At 39.1% G+C, this 13,841-nt stretch overlaps 1 protein-coding gene across 1 annotated transcript in view; it reads right to left on the bottom strand.

Annotated features, from left to right (window-relative positions):
* Positions 1 to 13,634, bottom strand: part of dok4 (docking protein 4) — a 69,267-nt gene extending 55,633 nt beyond the window's left edge. The window contains exon 1 of the mRNA XM_042487303.1: positions 13,367 to 13,634. The gene's annotated coding sequence lies outside the window, so the exon portion shown is untranslated. The remainder of the gene's footprint in view (positions 1 to 13,366) is intronic.
* Positions 13,635 to 13,841: the final 207 nt, after the last annotated feature.

Raw genomic sequence — 13,841 nt, 5'->3', positions numbered from 1 at the left:
TAACAGGCCCATTATGCTCTAACTAGCCTGCATGTGATTCCCCATCATGCTAATGTAACAATTAACAACCGCACTGCACCCAAAACTCAGAAAAGAACATTTATGTGAGGATAAGTACTCCAGAGACCACAAACACACAGGAGGTGAGAGGAGTCGGAGATAAAGGTCAGTGATCACACACACACACACAGCTCGCCTCCCTCCCACTCATCCTAACTGTCAGTGTGTGACAGGCCGTGACACACCAGTACTGACAGTAATCACACAGTTGTTTCGGCGCTGGAAAGGATGGAACAAACAAAATACAGCTGGGCATGTTCAGAGTGTCTATACACACCAACACAAAGAAGCAGCGATGCTGCGTTGCTATGGTATTTTGGTATTTTGGCCACTACTACAATCTTTCTTTTCAATTACACCTCTGAAAGTAACATCTGTGCCCGCACTTACCTTGAATCAATGTGCAGGGTTCGTACTCATTTTTACCGCTAAGATTTGATGTCTTTTTCCGAAATGTTAAGGCTATTTTAAAGATCATACATTCTCTGAAACTCTCCTCATCGGTTCTTTTTCATAACTATATCATATTTAAAGACATAATGAATTCAGGACAGGATTTGAAGTGAAAATTCAAATATAACTTAGGGACTCCCCTCTGGTATTTATGAGAGGGGAGTGGGGCAAAAAAAGGGTGGGGGGGCATGTCAAATTTTTTTTAGGACTGGGGAAGGACTTATGGTTTTATTTTGACTCGACAATTTTAAATGGCTGTGTTTTGTGTTCAGTTTAAAAAGGAAAACATGCCTTGTTTTCTTTTAAATCAATCTGTGTATCATTCATTCTTTTAATATTTAATATTCAACTGAGAATCTAAAATTGGAATATGGCAAAAACGATTTGTTATTTTGTTAGTTTATCAATCAGAAACAAAAAAAACTTAATTACGTTGTTTTTTGAATTTTAAAAAAAAAGAAGGAAAAAACGGGCCGAATACGATTTTAATATTTAATTTGTACTATCTGTGTGACCCGGATGTTAACTTCTTCGTTTAGAAAATTCAGAAGTTAATTTTCCATTGATTGGCTAATAATTTCAGCTCTAATCTATCACTTGTTCTGCTGCCCCAAAGTGTCCAACACAAACCGTGAATGAATCTTTAAACTAGAGTTTGTAGTGCAAATTGTATTTCAGTATATAATTTTTACGAGGAGTTATGTTTTTATTAGACATTTTAAATTTAATTTAAGTTCTTTGTTTTTTAATGACACAAACCAATTTCTAAATAAAGCTCCACGTAACGAGCACAAACTGTCTCTAAGGTGGGTGGAGCTTTGCCCGTGTTAATGTTTTTTATTGTTATACCACACTTATATGCAACATTCATGGAACATATGGTATATTTTAACATTCATATAAAACACAAATGGCTGTAATGAATACTGCAGCGTGAGACGTCCTCTAAAGTTTAACACTTCACAGACTGAGTCTATTCATGCACCAATATGGCAACAATCGTACCGCGCCTGCTTACTGTTGATGCTAAGTGCATTTAAAAGAAACTACACACGACTACCCCTCTGATAATTCAGATCGATACCACTTTTAAAACACAAACTTCAGCAGTCTCTCATATTATGGCAGATCTGGAGGATTCCCGTTTCAGCCAGCAGCAGCTGAAGAAGCAAAGACTGGTCGAAAAACTGCTATAAATATTTTAGTATGCCATGAGCTGTTTCATCAATGTGATGCTGCCGTCCATGTTCAGCTACCTGCCATCCTGCAGGTGCACAAACACACACACTAACGTTTTCTATCCCACAGCTGCTGTCACGACTTTCTCAACAAGAGACACACAGAAAACACAAGCTGGGAGACATTTTTATGTGACTTGTAGTTGTTCAGATGCAACTGTTGTGCACTGTTATAACAGGAAGAGGAACCAACAAATAATCTAAAAACTACTCAGATCAAATATCAGAGTGTATTTGAATCTGGACTTAAAATGCAAATCCTGACTCAGTTCCAAGCTGGCAGGCATGCTCTTTATTCTGCATGCACTGTATACATGTAGAATTCAAGCACTTTTTTGAAACACAACAACAGAGCAGATTAAAACCTTTAAAGGTTGAGTTGGATTAATTGGCATCTAGCAGAGATGTTGCGCATTGCAACCAACAGAAAAACTGTGTGCAAAGGGTGTTGGATAACTACGCTGGCCAACAGGAAAACACAGTTGCCCCTCTCTAGAGCCAGTGTTAGAAGTATTTGGGCAATTGTAGAAACTAAATGGCGAACTCTGTGTAAGAGGACCTGCCAAACCCCCAGAAATTGTGCCAGACTCTGAAGCCAATTTACCAAAGTGACCAAACAATCATGTGATGTTGGGCCGAAAAAGACTTTTCCCATAGACATTACACTGCAAAAGAGACATCTATCTCTTTCAGCTCCTCGCCAAATGACTTATTTTTACTACCTAGATTTGATCCAATCCATCCACAACATTTCGAAGGTCTAGAGGAGCTGTGTGATTTAATCATTTCATTCATGTTAGTGGAGCACTAAAAAGGAAGTCAGACGCTATATGAGAGGTCGCCCCTCGATCTGGGTATTTTCATACAGCAGAAATAGAGCATTAATTGTTTCGCCACTGAGCAACTTCAACCTGCTGCCCTTTGCTGCACGTTCTCCCCTCTTCCTCTCCCTTTCACACTCAAGCTGTCCTTTCTGAATAGAGGCACAAGCCAAAAATAAAAAAATAGAAATAAATTTAAATAAAATAAGAACTGCATCCAGTTCTTTTAACAAACCCTGCCACACTGTCTAAAACGTTAAAAAAAGGGAAAGCAATGACTTGCTGATCATTTTCAACCAGTAATCAAGTGAAAACAGTCAGAAAATGAAAATGTCTCATTAAATATAAGACATTTAATGTTTAAATTCATAAACTCAATTGTTTTTTGTACAATATAAACTTATTCTAAAGTTGCTGCCTGCAACACATCTCAAACACAGCTGGGACATGAGCATGCTTAGCACTGTGTTACATCACCTCTCCATTTAACAACACTCGGTAAGTGTTTGGGAACTGGGGACAGTAATTACTGATGTTTTGAAAGTGAAATTCTTTCCCAGTCTTGCTTGATATGTGACTTCTGTTGCTCAACACAAACTGGATGAAAAAGTAGCTTCTTAACTCACTTTTTATTGACTAATAGCTGAATTCGTAGTGTAATATTTTACTCACATGATGACGACGGGCATGCCCTAAAATATTAAAACCAAAGGTGCCATATATTAATCAATACTAATAATCTTTGTTAAGAAATACTGATGTTTTATTCATGAAATCTTTCCTGATTTCAATAATTTGGTATCTTTGTTTTCCATTTCTCTAGATTTAACCAAAAACATGAGTATGTGAAGATAGAAGTGCTGCAGCAGATAAAATATTAGACAGTCTGATTGGTGCCCTCTTGCCTTGTTGTAAAAAAAAAAAAAAAAAAAAAAAAAAAAAGGAGAATGATTTAATATCGGCTGTGTTTTCTCTATGGACTCCATCACATACAGACTGAAGCACAGTGAGACACCGAGGACAGCCGGCCGGCACCCTGCTATCCATCACACCGAGGAGGGAGAGACCCGGGAGTAAATCTGTACCGCAAATCATCCGACCGCCACACACACACACACACACACACACACACACACACACACACAGATACTACACAGACTTGTTTTAAGGTGATACTCTCTGAAGAGGTGTAAGAATGAATCGAGTGGGTGCTAAAGTGGGATGAGAGAATAGTGAAGGTTGGAAAACATTCGGTACATTCAAACTATGATAGAAAACAGAGTTTAAGCAAGTAAAACCCACTGAAGGAGTATTTCATTACACCATCATACTGTAAAACTTCCATTAACAGCCCAGGCTATTATTTGCTTAAATCACTGAACTTCACAGGCGTCTATGGGATGGGTTTTTAATTCCTTTCACATATAACTTGCTCAGAAAAGATTCAAATACAATCAAATAATATATTTAATCTTTTCAGACCTCTGCAAATTGGTTTTATTTCCAAAAACATGGGAAGAAGGTACTGAGGAACAAAAGAAGAAATGACGGCAGAGGTTAGCAAAAAATCTGTGAAAAGTACAAGAAAATTGCCAGAAAATTTGCTAAAAAGGTCCAAACAAAACAAACAACAACAACAAAAAAAGTAAACTAAAAAAAATACAAATCAAGAAATGATCTAAAAAAAAGCTTAAAAATGATTATAATATTGTAAAATATTTTTAAATGTATAATTTTGAATTTAGTTCACTGGACATTTTTTTTTTAGCTTTTTTAGCGTCTTTTACATCTACTAATCTCTTTCATTCTCTCTTGTTTACTATGCCGATCAGCCAATAATGCTGATGTGCCCGTATTATGATGCATTCCTGGTATTTAAGCTGCTCCGTAGTAAACAGCTTTTTTTCTAGACTAAATCAGTTTGATATGTTGCCTCTGTCTTAAATTACTTTACCAAGGAAATCAAAACCTGATGTGAAGTCCTTTTCAGAAAAACTAATACTTCAAGCAACAGGCCACAGGTTTAAAGCCTGGATGTTGAAGTGGAAAAGATGAAGGGATGGTCAGTGTGACAGAAAGAGGAGAGGACGAGCGAGTAAAAAGGCACAAGAGGAGGAGGAGGACGACGATGAGGACCGCCTTCATCTCCTCGCTCCTCTGGAGATTTGAACGCTGTGATGTGGAAACAACTGGAGACTGTCTGACCAAACTGGAGCAGGAGGAACGAGGGACATCGACAGACAAACAGAGAGCGAGAGAGTCCGGCCTGCACTCTGTCATTTACAGATGAGGAATGTGGCAGTCGGTCGGCCTTGAGCACTAATTACAGACCATCACCCGCTCTCTCTCTCTCTTTCTCTCTGTCTATCTCTCTCTCTCGCTGTCAAGGCTAGTCAACCAGAACCAGACTGCACCCACAATCCTTTGCTCCAAGCTCCAGTCCCCAGACGCAGAAAACAGGCAATACACACACACACACACACACTCTCGCAGTGATGCTGGCGCTCCAGCTGCTGCACTTGAAGCTGCCTGTACTGATTATGATCCATTCACACAAAACCACCAACTCATTCATTTAATTAAGCTGCTGAGCTTGTTAACTTGATGAGGAAATAAAATGAAAACAAGCAGTCGCAGAGAGATCCTTGCAAAAATAAAGCTGCATTTAAAGAGCGGAGGAACACTGCAAGACTTCACTGAATGAGTCACTTAAAGTAGATCTGACAGTTAACAGCCATTATTGCATCGATATTGGTATGCAACAACCTGTTCATGTGACTTAAGTGCCACACATGAGGACAAGTGAGCAGATAACATTCAAAAAGACCAAAAAGGTGCAGCAGTTGACCTTTGATTTGATATTCTTTTATCATACACACTGTTCCAAAGATCAGGAATAAAATCTGACGCATTAGTCTTTATCACGCGTTAATATGTCCTGCAAACTAAGGAAAAGTCTAAGCAAAACCAAAATGAGGGCAGAGGGTTAGAGAGAAATTTAAAAAATACAATAAACAAGTCGGTAGCGCTGTACCCGACTCAGGATTTTGACTGTCAAATCAGATTTAGCTGTTCAATTTGAATTTTCCATGATTCATTTTGTTTTACATACAAAGTTTTAAAGTTTGAACGGGCTCCATGAGATATTCAGTCTGACAGCAGCATTCATATAATAAAGTAAACAAGCTAACTGCGCTAACGACAGCAGTGCAACAACATGTTTGGCCGACACTGGATATCGAACAAAAGCCAGAGACTCTATCATAATAAACTGCCATCAGCTGAAAATTCACCACTTCCAAGCAGAATGTCTCTTTTCTTTGCTGCTTCTTGTATCAAAGTGTTGCATGAAAGTCAAGAGCACTTACTCACAGCAAAATCTGGGGACCAAAACGCCCCCAGAAGCACACTGCACAGCATTTGCGCCAAAGTTGAAGAAATTCCCTCAAGGTGTTCTTGAGATATTGCAATCACAAGAATGAGAGACAAGGTCACCGTGACCTTGACCTTTGACCACCAAAATCTAATAAGTTCATCCTTGAGTCAAAGTGGAAATTTGTGCCAAATTTGAAGAAATTCCCTTAAAGTGTTGTTGAGATAATGCATTCATGAGAATGAGATGGTCATACGGACGACCTGAAAACATCGTCAGTGCAGAGGCGTAAAAACCTGAAAGGATCATTCTGGTTTATTACAGCTTGGGTTTGTTATTGATTATAATGAGACTGCACTAACCAATCTAATTGCTGAGATTTTGAAATACTGCTACAACAAAGTCAGATAGGACAAGAAACTCAAGTGGACAGAAAATAAAAAATATTTGAGGTAAAATTAAAAGCACCCTGAAATATTGGTAATTATCCCACATTATGCAAGAAAACTGTGCCAGCTACTGAAATATTTGTTTTTTAAATGACAAGTCCAAAGTCCACAAATTTACTTGATTTGTGAGTCACGTTCTCGGTACTTGTAGACTAACCTGCCTCCTTACAGGACATAAACAAATGAAACTGCACCTGAAACAAGTCATAAATTATATCTCCTGACTGCTCCATCTTGCCACTTGGGCAGATAGAGGTGCAGCGGCCTATTTTTTTCTTCAGTTGATTAATCTGTCACTAAAAAAAAAACTGTCTGCATCCCACATTACTAAACTATAACAACAACCAATCGATTAGCTCACAGTCCAGTCCAGAATCTCTCAGTGGTCACACTTTATCAATCAGGACACATAAATCAGAAATGGGAAATGATGCATGAATAAAATGCTTATATTTGCATTTATCTCGATCAAACTAATTGTGCCAATTCATCTTCGTGATATATACTTTATTCCTATTGTGCAAGCCTGTCAGGGTTTTTCTTTGTTGTCATCTTTATGAGGCACCCAATATCAGGACTTCAGTTGAGAGTTTGGAGTTTCTTATCAAAACTAATGTGCTGTGAAGATGAAGTTTTATTTCAGCAGACTGAGCACGGAGCAATTTCCAGCACTCGGTTCCATTTCCATGAGAAAATAGTCAAGTGTGGCATGTGGCCAGGGGAGTTTTGCAGCTGAGAGGCTGGACGGTGTACATACCGCTGTGACAGCTGACGTATGACGCCCATAGGGTGCTACATGATGACATACTACCCTCTGTCCCACAGCTATCTGTCACAATATTCTGTCATTCCCCTGTCTGCTGCTCTCTGCTCATCCATCTCTCCTCGGCGTCTACTCTCGACCTCCTTTCATCCATCTTCTCCAGCTTTTCTCCCCCACTGCCAAAAACTACATGTGTGCAAATGTACACGTAACTTTTTGTCACTACAGAGAGCGTTCAACCCTGAGAGCTCGCTTTAATATTACACACACTCATATTTCTCTGCAAATAAAATATACTTTTCAAAATCAAGCTTTAGAAAATATTATATATTAATATAATTTTCTACTTTCTTTGAGTTAGTGCTTAAACCAACATCAGCCCAAATCATAAATATCAACTATTCATTCATTTTCAATACTTAGCCCTTGAAATGCCAGATTTTTGTCACGATTAGATAAAGAATTCATTTTTATACATCATTATATTTTGTGCCACACTATTCATTAATTATCAGAATTTTAACCCTTTAAATGCCAGGTTTTTGTCAGGATGCCACCATGTTTTTAGAAGAAAAAAAACCACAAAAATGGAATCATTTTCTATATACTACATGCTAAGTAGATTCTTTTTTTTTTATTATTGAATGTGTTTCAGTGGCATTTTTTGCACTTAACACTATGAATGTAACAGTTTTGTTTCCACGGGGTATTTTAGACTTATTGTAGGAGCTGAGCTGGAAATTCCGAGATTAAAGAAAAATACACAATCCTGCCAAAATGTATGCCATATGCATGAACACAGCCAAAATTATCCAAAAATGAAGAATGAAAACCACGTAAACTGCGCCAAACAGTCCCTAAATGTTTAGCAAATCAGCTAAACTCAAGCCGATGGAGAGAAGACAACCAAGCCATCTCAAACATACAGCTTTAGTTAGACTGAAGCCAAACGTGTGTGTGTGTGTGTGTGTGTGTGTGTGTGTGCAAATCTGTCTGTGTGCGAGTTAACACAAGTCCTGCAAACATCACAAACCAGAGCTCTGTCTAAAGCCTAATTGTCACTTCGTCTGCATGTAAAAACAGGTTGTGAGATGTAATAAGCTGAAATAATAGTATGAAGGTAAAAAACAAACACACTCGTAACGTATCATCACAGGCAGGTGACCGAGCACACCAATCATTCTTTGAATTTGGACACGGGTTATTATGGTGTCTTCGATCATGCATCGGTGTACAGTTTTCGGTTTCTTTGGACACCTCAGGGAGCCTGTCAGGTTGAGGATTTCATGATCATGCTTTAAAGGATCTGATGGTATAAGTTATTTTTCTTTTTGTCAATGAATCCCATGTAAGAACAAAAGCAAAAATGTGTTTAACTGTCCCTCGAGACGTTCTTTGTGCCTGTAAGCCCTAAGCTTAAAACTTTTTGGTAATATCCGATGTCAAAGGAAGCAACTAAACTGTAGCTAATGAAGCTGCAAAGTACTTCTTTAACCAAGTTAAGAAACAGAAACAACATTTCACACAACAGCAGCAAGCTACTCAGAAAAACATTTCAAATCCAGAAACACTCACTATGAAGTAGTTCAATAAGCAAATGTGTGCCCTATTATTTTGTGGTTTAATCTATTACAGGAACAAAATAAAAAACAGAAACACTGATAGCCAAGGGCGTAAAATGGAAAAGCAACCATCTTCAAGCTCTGCCTTTTTTTGATCCCAACTACCGTGAGCTAATTTTTATGAATGCCCAGTTGTTACAGTCACGCTGAGATAAAAAAGATCTGTGCAAAGACAGACAGAAGAACATATAAGCACTCACTTAAGTACTTAAAATCACGTCTCTGGTTGTCCCCAATGCAACGGATGTCACTAGGACCACATTTTGTCATGATGACATGATGACATGATGACACACACACACACTCACACACACACACAGACTCACAAGGCGAAAACAGTATACGCCATTACAATGTTGTTACAGCTGATAATTAAAGTGTAGTAATGTGCTGTTTGTTAGCACAATGCTAAACATTACGTGATTTTTTTTATAACCACACTACCTGTTCCACTGCTACTTCACTGTGGGGAAATACAGTTCAAAGGGAAGATTTAATTCATAAAGTTTTGCTACTCCCAAACACTGTCGTGAATGTGTGGCTAGTTTAGGGCACAAAAACTCTTGGTTTTGGTTCGGAAAAGATCCTATTTTGGCTTGAATTTCACGGTTTTGAGGACACAATTCCCTTTGGAAAAGCAGTGATGTCTTGGTAAAAAACACAACTGCTTTTTTCATGACACTATCCCAGCATGAAAAATAGCACGAGGTCGCCAGAAAACACCCACATTTGGTGCCTAAAAAGCTGCAGTGACTTGTGTGTTGGTCTTGAACAGTGGTCTTTGGCTTGGCAGACGTCTGTGTCAAGCCATCCTCCATCCCCTCCGCTTTAGAAATGTTGATATGATATGTTTGAAACTTGCAAACATCCACATTAATGGATTGCAGAAACGTACAATGGCATCATTTTTTTTCTGTTGACTGGGCTAAAAAAACAACTGCACCAACCATATATGGAAAACTGTCACTATAAAGAGTGGGGACACTATGCAGAAGTACTGGGCAGACAACTACATTGTTAATAAATAGTTGCTGTTCATAGAGTCAACTGTTTTAGCTATTTTTTATTTTTCTTTAGAAGTAGATGAGTTGAGTCCATAGCAAAATCTGGGGACCAAAATGTTCTAAGAAGTAGGGCTGTGCAATATGACGAAAAATATCGTCTAACAATACAAAAACATCATCGTTTTATAATATGCTATTTTTTTCACTGCACAGGAAAAAAAATGAAACGACAACTCAACTTGAAGCAGTCTCAGTCGACTCAGAGTCTCCGACTGATGGTTTGACTTTAAAGGGGAAACCCTACTACTAGAGGACTCTGGCAGTCAGAGAGAAAACATAAAAAAATCTGCTTATTATTTCAAAAAAGTGTCTGAATGTGTAGATTTTTGAGCAGATCGAAAGTAGATCAGATCAGACTCCAAAATTTAGAATTAAAACGGATACATTTCCAGTTTATTAAATAACACAAACTGAACATAATGAGCCCTTTCTGTCCTAATTACTCTCACAGATAAAAATCTTCGTTTGGGTTGGTTTATAACGCAAAGTGGAGGAACTGGATAATTAGCAAGACGAGAGGCTGCTACAGAGTCAGCAGTGAAAGTACAGAGCTGCACCGGTGTGACTGTAGCTACTGTAGCATCACCAATTAAGCCAAGTTAGAGAGACAGTAGGAATACTTAGTGTCTCTCTCCCTCCAATGCAACGTAAAGGCTTGTTCAGAGCCTGAGCCAATGGAGCAGCTGTCAAAGCAAATTAGAGCAGGAAAAACACTGGAGAGAAGTCTCCCTCCTCCTCCTCCTCCTCCTCCTCCTCCTCTGTCCTCCCCCAATCCTCTTCTCATTCTCCTCTCAACCTCCTTCTCCTGCTCCTCCTCCTCCCTCCATCACCCACTGTATTCTCCTCTCTTCTCATTCACCCAGAGACACACACACACACACACACACACACACACACACACACACACACACCAGAATACAAATAATGCAAGCATGCGTGTACATCGCTCAGGATACACCTCTGAATGTTCTGTGTGCACACAAACTCGACAGCATCATCCCGTGTGTGTGTGCATCATTAGCGCTGTACATTACACACACATGACAACTGCAACTACTGATCCATAAGCAGAGGAGGTGCAGGAATGTGTGTGTGTGTCTATGTGTGCGTCCCTGTCCTCATGAGACAAAGCAATAGGTCCGTCACAAACACTAATCGCTTCACCGTAACTGTGCCGCCGTGCTCTGTCCCCATGTGCCTCCGATGGTAACCGTGTGGAAGATTAATCCTTCGCCCTGGATGGCCTCGCCTCACCTCCCCACCCCGACCCTCCTCTCCTCCTCAGCATGATCAAACTCACGTACCAGGATATTACCAGGATGGCTTTATGGCTGCTGAGATAACAGACACCGGCGGTTCATTAACAGAACTAAAACAGGGGCTCCTTTATCTGCCAGGGAGACGTCCCCTGAGGAAACAGTACTCTACTTTCCGGGAGGTTAGGAATTATACTATGGACCATACAGTGACAGAAAATGCCAAATAATTTCCACAAGGTTGCAACAAACTCACTGTTCTGCACCACGGAGAAACCAAACTGACTGATAATGATGCTTGTAACAAACAAATGGACTCACGCTGCTTTTAATGAACTGACTCGAAGGGGATGAAAACCCAGAGGGGGCGTTTCTACGGCATCATCCGCCCCCGAGACAGTGAAGGTGATGAGAGGTCACTATCTGAATTGCTGACCCTGGATTAGCAATGATAACAATTAATTGATGACCAATTAATCAGTCGTTAAGAATTTAATCAAACGTGAAATTTCATCGATTAATCAATAGGCTAAGCAGTGCTGTCAGAGTATATTAAATTTATCGCAGTGAGCTTTTATTGAGGAAAAATCGCATTCAGTATTCTTTCATATGAGCAAAATAAAAAAAAGTTTTAAGTTTTTTTTCAAACAACAATAAATCCATCGTTAAATTTACCAATAATCAATTTTAAAGTGACTAGGGATTATAAGATTAGGGATTATAACAATTAATTGAATATAATATTGAATAAAATTAATAAAATAATGATTAATCTATTGTTAAATTCACTAGTTATCAGTTAAGGAAAGTGTTTGCAACCCTACTTTGGATACTTTCAACTTAAGAGACACTAACTATGTCGCTAAAATGAGTCTGCATCATGGTTGGAAGAAGCGATGCACCATAATATCCACACGTCAGCAGCAACGGCAGATAACGGCTTTAAAATGAAATTTCGTCATTGGCCCGATATGAACATTTCTGCCTATATTACAGGCGGCAAGATGACACTTTTGTTATGTGACATTAATTTTAATTTCTTTCATATTATGTTTTCTGTGCTTTTTACTTATTTCTTGCTAGGTTTGGGGGGGTAGGTTAGGGGAATTAGGGTTGTCTTTTTCTTATGTTTTGGAAAAAAATCGGGTCAGTTTGCCCTGGTTATAAAAGATTTAAATTTTAAAAAAAAACAAAAAAACAATACACACCTACATGTATGTGAATTTAATTAGCTGACATGGGACAAATTCGCCCTGATTTTGGCTATCATCAAGAATGTCTCAAGGAGAGCAACACTCAAGCCTCTTAAAGCGTGATACATTTTAAAGTTTTGTTTAAAGTTGTGACATAAGGATAAATATAGCATGTTGTACATGTGACCTCGGTTAAAATAGTGGTTGAAGAGACTTGATGTTCTGTGCAATTAGGTGAAAAATCAAACATGCATATATCGGTATCTGCATCAACTATCGGTCAAATTGAGTTAGAAGATATCAGCAAATCCAATATCATGCACAGGAAAGAAATATCGCCTCAAGGTGGAGCCTACTGCTGAAAATATCAAAATTTGTGTTTTAGTTGTTGTTTGTTTGTAGGACTCCGCCTAAGATTCAGCCTTTTTTTGTTTAATCTGATTCTTTTTACCATTAATAAATAATTTGATTTCTATAATATATACATATATATATATATATATATATATATATATATATATATATATATACAACATGTTTGTTTTACAGACTGAATTTTGAGTTTTAAAATATATGTATTTTTTTTTTCATATTCAGAAATGTTAATAAAAGCAGCAGTGTCATTTTTGCACATAAAAGGTATCAACAAAATGTTTGCGTATATATATATATATATATATATTTTATATATATTTTCAGTTAAACATCTTATTTGACTTAATTGTACATTTTTTCAGTCTATAATTATTGCCACGCAGAATGTGAGTTAGATGTACCACAGCATAATTCTCCTCTGCGTTGCTAAAAAAGATATGATGATTTAGTTTTCATAGTAAAACAGACTAAATGAGCGGTGATATCATGGCAACTTATAGAAACTTCTAGCGTGAAGAAGCTGAGGACCGCTAAGAAAAACTTTTAGGAATATCACAGCAGTAACGTGCTGCTAATTATTTAGTCAATGCACAATGTAAAGTTGGAGTAAAGTCGCACATCTGTAGCAGTATAATGAAATTACACGGGACACGGCAGATCAGAGTGTCATCGGAAACTTCAGCTCTCCATGCATGTTACCTGGATGTTAGCCGAGACCGAGCTGGAGCTCCAGTGCAGCGGTGGAGGCTGCGGCCGGGCGGGGTCCCGGTGCTCGGACGGGGTCCCTGAGCCTCCCCGCCTCCGCTGACTCAATCCTCCGCTCCTGACCTTCCTGCTGCAGAGGCTCCCAGCTCCCTCAGCGGCAGCACACGCCACAGTTTAATCCAACCGGCCCGTGGAGAAACGCTGGCAGCGGTCTGTGGACACACGGATGGTTTGTTTCGGGCGCAGCGGCAGCGCTGATGCGGCTCACCGCCTCCTCTGTGTGAGTGTCTGCGGCGCTGAGCTGAGCCGTGCCGGAGCGGACAGCAGCCTGACAGGACAACACACACACACACACACACACACACACACACACACACACACACACACACACACACACACACACACACACACACACACACACACACACACACACACACACACACACACACACACACAAAGACTAAACACG

This window comes from Plectropomus leopardus, chromosome 1 (assembly GCF_008729295.1).
Source record: "Plectropomus leopardus isolate mb chromosome 1, YSFRI_Pleo_2.0, whole genome shotgun sequence".
Taxonomy (NCBI): Eukaryota; Metazoa; Chordata; class Actinopteri; order Perciformes; family Serranidae; genus Plectropomus; species Plectropomus leopardus.
This window is presented reverse-complemented; position numbering and strand designations above follow the sequence as displayed.